This window comes from Humulus lupulus, chromosome 3 (genome assembly GCF_963169125.1).
Source record: "Humulus lupulus chromosome 3, drHumLupu1.1, whole genome shotgun sequence".
Lineage (NCBI taxonomy): Eukaryota > Viridiplantae > Streptophyta > Magnoliopsida > Rosales > Cannabaceae > Humulus > Humulus lupulus.
Genome location: NC_084795.1, coordinates 65,832,489 through 65,840,676, shown reverse-complemented (window position 1 = coordinate 65,840,676; position 8,188 = coordinate 65,832,489).

Here is an 8,188-nt window from a genome sequence, read left to right as displayed (position 1 = left end):
TTGAAGAGTTTTGATAAAAGAAAATATAATATTATAATATATATTTATATCATATCTATGAGATAGAAAAAAAAATAACTATAAACACTACACAATTAACATATTTTATTGCTAATGATTATTTGCTATTTTATTATATTAAAAAGGCGTAATTTTATTATTTAATAATTAAATATAATAAAATTTAATAAAGTTATAACATATTTATATTAATAAAAAAAATCAATTCAAAGCACATTTTTTAAAGTAATAATAACATTATTTCTTTCTATAATTTTTTTGTATATTGAGTATTAATAATTAGAATTTTATTATTATTTATTTGTTTAATTTGTATATAAGGATAATTTAGTAAAAAAAAAGTTAAATTCAAATACAAAATAATATTTTGGTGTATAATAAAAACTAACATTACAAAAAAATAGTAATTTGATAAAAAAAAATATTCATTATAAGAATAAGGGTAATTTGGTCAAAATAATGTTAATTACATTCCATTTTATAGTATATAAAACGTAATAACTATTATTCAGTCACTCGTTGCAAAGCGTCTACCAAACAAAAGAAAGAAAATTTCATTTCATTCAATTCTTATTCCTATTACCATTATCATTATCGTTACCATTTCTTTTTTATTTTGTAACCAAACGCTACCTAAAATGTAATTTTTTATTCTGGTCATCTTCTCCGGTGACGGTAAAAAAACGTATGTTTTCCTTATATCAAAATGAAAACATACGTTTTTCTCATTTATTTATGATTGATTAAATGATAATATTCAGCAATAAAATAAAATAAATGATGGTAATAAATTTGTGTGAAATATATATATATATATTAAATTGAGTCATTTGACATCTTTTAATATTAAATTGGAAGAGAATTTTTTTTCTAATTGCGTTAAAATATAACACAACTACGAAAAACTTGAAACTGCGCTAAAAAATTCTCTAACTGGAAGTTGAGAAACGAAAGAAAGAATTAGTTCCTTCAAAAAAAAAAGAGAGAGAATTAGAAACTATAAAAGACGAAAGTTTAAGCCAAATAATATGTTGGTCGCGTACTATGTTTGACTTGTCAACCAAATGTGATGATTTTTCTAATGTTAATGCCCTTAACTTTATATATAATAACTTTTTATCATTGCCTTTTTCTCCGTGGAAAGAATTCCATGTCCACCTTTAATCGCCAGAATCAGCCATCATTGCCACTATATTAATTTGTAATGATATAGAATCTTGAAGTAGACATTTATTATATTTGACTCGAAAACTTAAGGACGTATTATTAGTGCATTTGCATCCGATAAGTAACTGGGGTGTATTAAAGCTAAATACACAAATTTTGGATAGGTAACCTCAAATACAAAAATGGTTACCATCCATATCCTGTGTACACCAAATAATCGTAGACTCGTTTCTTGACTCGAGCGTAATAGCACTGTTACTCGTTCATGCAACTCTACATAGTAAAAAATGTGATGATGAAGGCAAAAGAATATTTCAACGGCTAAGATTGTAAGTGATATTGACAAGTAAAGAATTGAAAGAAAAGAATTAATTCTTCTGTATTGAAAGATTGAACAGATTGGTACAAGTTAAGAGCTTATATAGAGCTCAAGAATAGAGTAGTTACAACAAAGACTAATAACAGAAAATGTAACTAATCAAGGTAGTTAGAACAGGTGGCAAGTATTAACAGACTAGTTAATATGCTTTCATAGCCCCCTCAAACTCAGAGTTGATAGAGACCCATCTTTGAGTTTGTCCCTAAGTAAGGCAAACCAAGAGCTAGAGATGGCTTTAGGGAGGCATTCCGCAACCTGATCAAATGGAGGTACATGTCAAACTTCTAACGCCTTACTAATAACCTTTTTCCAGACAAAATATAAGTCCAATTCTATGTGTTTGGTCCTTGCATGAAGAGCAGGGTTGGCAGCTAACATAATCGTGCTTAAGTTGTCACACCAGATCATTGAAGCTGCAGGATTTGGAACTTGAAGTTCTCTATAAGAAGTGACTTCAGCCAAGTGAGCTTTGCAGTAACATTTGCTAAACTTCTAAATTCTACCTCTGTGGAAGACCCGGACACAGTTTGTTTTTTTCTCGATTGCCATGCCACCAGATTAGACCCATAAAACACACAATGTCCACTTGTAGACCGTCTGTCATCAGGGTCAGCAGCCCAATCTGCATCACAGAAACCCACCAAGTCTAAAGGAGATGACCTCCTTAGATGCAAACCAAAGTCAGTTGTGCCCAAGAGATACCTTAAGATCCTTTTGACTGCACACTAATGGGATTGTAAAGGAGAGGGCATAAATTGACACACTTTGTTGACAACAAAGGAGATGTCGAGACATGTGACAGTTAAGTATTGTAAGGCTCCTACAATGGATCGATAGTAGTGTGGGGACTCGACTGGATCAATGCTGTAAGCTAAAAGTTGAAGTTCAGAGTTCATTGGAGTGGAATGTGGCTTGGCAAATTGCATCTTTGCTTAAGCTAAAAGATCTTTGAGGTACTTAGCTTGAGAGAGATGAATGCCTTCATTAGTGTAGGAGACTTCAATGCCCAAGAAGAAGCTAAGTTCATCAAGATCTTTCAAAGCAAAGAGATGATTAAGATATGTAATAACTAAAGAGATCAAGTGAGGATAGCTCCCTATGATGAGAATACCATCAACATAGACCAAGATAATTATGGAGTGATGAGGAGTGTGTCTAACAAATAAAGACTGGTCTGATTTCGAAGAAGTGAACCCTAAAGACACTAGAGCAGAAGCAAGCTTGTCAAACCAAGCTCGTGGTGCTTGTTTGAGGCCATAGAGAGCTTTAGTGAGTTTACAAACAGTTTTAGGGTGTAAGACATCTTCAAATCCTGGTGGTTGTTTCATATAAACTTCTTCATTCAAGTCTCCATTAAGGAATGCATTGTTAACATCGAGTTGGTGAACATGCCAACCTTTTGAGAGGGCCAAAGTGAGGACTACTTGGATAGTGATTGGCTTGACAATTGGGCTGAAAGTCTCACTAAAATCAAATCCTGCTTGTTGATGAAAACCCTTTGCAACTAAACGTGTCGTGTACTTGTTTAAGGTCCCATCAGCATTCTCCTTCACTCTAAAAATCCATTTGCAGCCTATTGGTTGTCTTCCTTTGGGTAGATTAACAAGCTGCCATGTATTATTTCTTTTGAGAGCAGTCAACTCGTCAAGCATTGCAGACTTCCATGCATCTATTTTCATTGCCTCTTTGATGGAAGGCGGTACGAGAGTGGTGAGGAACACTGCAATGCACTACTACCCAGGGACCGTTACAATGTGCATTTTAAACAGTGCTAAACTCGCTAATCGAGTCATTTGGCCATAATCGTGTAACCAAGTATGATTAGTGGTTTAGGGTTAAATTTTTTGGTTAAGATACAACGTTTCACAAAAATGTTTATTCTATACATTGGGATCCCAAAAATATAATTTAAAGGTAAATTACAACAAAAGATTTACAACCAGCTGACCTAAGCGGCAAAATAGGGTTTAACCCTAGTTCCTCCTTAAACCCTCGGCCGTGGCGGTCGAGTAGCCGCATATGTACACATCGTCACCTAAGCTCTCCAACTCAAGGATGGTCCAGCTTTCATTTAACTTTACCTGCACCACACAGCACCCGTGAGCCGAAGCTCAGCAAGAAAACTCAATATGTTCATGAACAAGTAATAACATATTACTAAGTCATAATAGGCATGCCTAGCAGTAATAACCCTACTCATGCATGCAAGCAGGTACGAATAAATGTTTGTGAAGTCCTACGCTCTGAGTAGATGACTAATAAGTCTCTCGCTCTGAGGTAGATGACTAATAAGTCTTTCTGAATAGTTGACTAATAAGTCACTCTCTAAATAGATGACTGTTATCCAAAAAAACAAACACGGATTACGTGGCAGGTGATTTCTGAACACGTGGCTGACACCTGGCAGAGTTCTGTTAGGGTATCAACCAGTAAGATATTGCAAGCACAACGGTTGAGTTTTTCTTACGACCAGCATAGTCGTACACTCCGCATATTTCAAGATGATTTTGTAAAGATCATAGTCAATCCCGAGATTGTCTCCAATAATTCCTGATGATCCGATTAATTAGGAGAGAATATCTGTAACAAATTAATGTAATCCTCCTTGAGCCTATAAATAGTGAAAGATAGTTCAAGGAGGGGACTTTTGGCTTTTTGATTACTTGAGAGTATAGATTTACGAGAGAATCAGAGCTAATACATTACGATATATTGTTTATTCTTCAGAGGTTGGTGAAACTCATAGAACCCTAGTTCTTTGATCACTCCTTTGATATCTCATATCAATAATAGCTCAAGTGGACGTAGGTTATTACCAGTTTCTGGGGCCGAACCACTATAAATTCTTGTGTGATTTACTGTTTTTGTCATTATATTCATTCCAACATATCTGTCCACATCAAGCATTTTGACTCCGTGTCAGTTGACCAAAATCAGGGTCAACATTCTGGTGCTTTCATTGAGAGCTTGATACGATATTGTTGAAACAGTAATGGCGAAAACCACAAAGAAGACTGGGCAGGCGACTAGCGCTGCACCATCTCAACCGCCTCCTCCTCCAAACGTGACCAAAAAGATGAGCCACAGTTGGAATTTGATGAGGAAGAACTGGATTCCGAGACGCTAAGGAATACCCTGGGGGTATTGCAGGATGAACTGGCCAATCTGAGGGCCAGTCAGGAAAGTGCTGCTGAGATTATGGCTCGGCAGCAACAAGAGATTGAGCGACAGCGCCAGGAGTTGAGTGAGAGACAGGCGGAGATGGACCGTCGTCAGAGGGAGGCCATGGCATCCCTCGAAGAAGCCCTACAGTTGGCTAGGAATTAGGCTGCACCTGCCTCACAGCCTAATTAACCCACAAATGGGCCGCCCCAAAGGGGGCCCAATCCTAGCCCGCCGATCCAGCCATCGAGCCCCCAAAGGCCCGAGCAGCCACCAATGCCTCAGGATGATGTCCCGCTAAGGGATCCTGAAGTGCAGCCTCCATCCCAGGCTGGCCGTGGAATTCCCCCGTAGCCAAGGCAGAATAGGGTCGGGCAGGAGCCCCGCAGTCCTAGACGCCATAGAGGCAAAGAGCCAAACCCACCGAGCAGAGGGCAGCGTCCTTCTAGTAACATAAGGAACTCAGAGATAAGCTCTATAGTCTGGGGGCCCCCACGGCATGACAATGCACGAGGACCTATCGACCAACGCAAGCCACCCTCTAACGCTCGGGAAGTTCCAGCCTGAGGTGGAAACCGAGGGAACAGTCGATCCCACCATAGCCAGTCGAGGTTCAGAGATGGCCATGGTTACGATGAGGAAATGTCGGTCGGAGAAATGAAGATAGGGGTGGGGGCAGAAGCCCACAACCTAGAGAAGACCAACCCGAGAGACGTGATGCTGGGGGCAACCCAGGCAAAATAACATCTTTAACCGACTCGGAGCAAGCGAGTAGCAGTAAAAGGACAAGTCTTGGCTAACCTTATCGTTGAATTCACTGAGCTCCCAAATGACGAGCAGTGCGAAAAACCTAGTGCGCCTGAGCCCCAAGAAGAAGTTCCTTCGTGGAAGTTATTCACGGACGGATCGTCCAACGAATCTCACGCAGGAGCAGGAGTGATATTGATAACGCCAGAAGGGCATCGATTTCACTGCGCTATTAGGTTCGATTTCACCGCATCAAACAATGAGGCCGAATATGAAGCACTCCTCGCAGGGCTAAGGTTGGCCAAAGACATGAATATAAAAGTGCTTGACATTTACAGTGATTCACAACTAGTAGTGAATCAGGTCTTAGGGGAGTATCAAGCACGGGGCCTCAAAATGGTGGCCTACTTAAACAAAACTAGAGATTTGTTGGCACAATTCGAGAAGTATACCCTCTAGCAAATTCCCCGAGATTAGAATTCAAACGCAAATGCTTTAGCCAAACTCGCGAGTGCAAAAGACGCTGACACTTTAAATATAGTGCCAGTTGAAAGATTATGTGAGCCAAGCATACGAGCAGGTGAAACCAATATGGAAATCCGGATGGAAGATACATAGATGGCGCTGTATTTGGAGTATCTCACAAATGGTGTACTACCAGCAGATAGAAACAAAGCCAGAACTCTTCAGAGACAGGCTGCTAGGTATATACTAGTCGATGGTGTTCTTTACCGAAGAGGATACTCCATGCCACTGCTCAAATGTATTACACCAGAAAAGGCTAAAGAACTAATGAGGGAAGTACATGAAGGCTTCTGTGGGGACCACGCTGGGGGGCAGAGCTTGTCAAAAAAGATTCTAAGGCAGGGTTATTTCTGGCCGACTATGAACGAAGACTCAATGGAGTTTGTGCGAAAATGCAATAAGTATCAGAGATTTTCCAAGATCCCACGCGGAGCTCCCAACGAGTTAAAGCAGATGCAGAATCCATGGCCCTTCGCAGTATGGGGTATCGATTTGATTGGATCCTTGCCAACAGGAAAGGGTGGAGTAAAATACGCAGTCGTAGCAGTCGACTACTTCACCAAATGGGCCGAAGTTGAGCCGCTCGCTACCATAACGACCAAGAAAGTTCTTGACTTTGTCATCAAGAACATTGTTTGCCGATATGGTTTGCCTTGAAAAATCGTCTCAGACAACGGCACCCAGTTTGACAGTGACCTATTCACAGACTTCTGCAAAAGGCATGGAATCGTCAAAAGCTTTTCTTCAGTCGCGCATCCACAAGAAAATGGGCAAGTCGAAGCAGTGAATAAAACACTTAAAGATACCCTGAAGAAAAGACTCAAAGACGCTAAAGGAGCATGGTCAGAACAGCTGCCTGAAGTACTCTGGTCGTATAGAACTTCTCATTGAACAGCAACAGGTCATACCCCGTTTTCCTTAGCATACGGGTATGAAGCTATGTTGCCCGTCGAGTTAGATCCGCCCTCACATCGAAGAATCACATACGACCATGACCAGAATAGCCAACTGATGATGGAGTCCCTAGACTCACTTGACGAGAAACGGGAAAGAGCCCAACTCCGAGTAGCTGCGTACCAGCAAAAAGTCGTTCGGTATTTTAACTCAAAAGTGAAAGAAAGAAAGCTCAACGTCGCAGACCTAGTACTTCGATGAGTTTTCTTAAGCACCCGCGACCTAGCTGCTGGAATACTCGGACCAAACTGGGAAGGACCTTACCAGATTGAAGAAGTCCTTCATCCAGGCACTTACAAGCTTGCACGCTTAAACGGAGATCTCGTTCCATGCTATTGGAACAGAGAATACCTGCGCAAGTATTACCAATAAACAGTCCTTTTTAAAGGACTGGCTTGTATTAATTTTTACTTTTTACAAGTTTTGAAAAAGGGTTAGCCATGTTATATGGCTAATCGCTTATAAGTGTAAGATCTTTTTAAGATCACTCGTAAAGACATGTTTAGTCCATTTTAATACGAGAATTATAAGGGACTGTGCGCAGCTAGTCATTCTTGCCAACCTTTGTAAATTCTTTTTACAAGTATTTGTTCATTACGTGTGTTGTTTTGCTGTATTATAAGTGTTGTATTTCTTACCGAGCAATAATGTTCATACAAGTCGTGGTCAAGGCAAGTGACCAAGGACCTAAAGCTCCTCAGTCACTTGGGGGGCATATAAGGTACATCGATAGCAAAGCATACCAAGAGGTATGTAAACACATGAACAAAACGAGTGAAAGCATGCTACGGTACTTAGAGTATTTTTCAAAATTTATATTTTGTTAAATCAAGCCAAAGTACTATGCTAAGTTCGGTCATGCGAACAGATGTTATAATAAGCAGAAATATTATAATATCAAAAGGAATTCTTTTACACCGTAAGCAGTACTACTTGGATGTAATTGTTTAAAGTAAAAGGAAAATATGCTGCCCATGCAGCAAAATTAAAAAAAAAATCCAGTCTTTACATCACGACCCGTGGGTCGTGTAATTAAAGAAAATTAAAAGAATAAAATTTTTAAGGAGCATTAGGAGTAGGAGGATCTTGGTCAGCACTCTGGTCGACTATGTCCCCGGTGGCTTCTCCTCCCTCCGCTTCGGCAACTGGTTGAATGCTTGGGGAAGCAAGAACTCTAGCTCTCTCTTCGGCGGCCAACAGAGCAGTACATCGGGCTAACTCGGCATTTCCAGC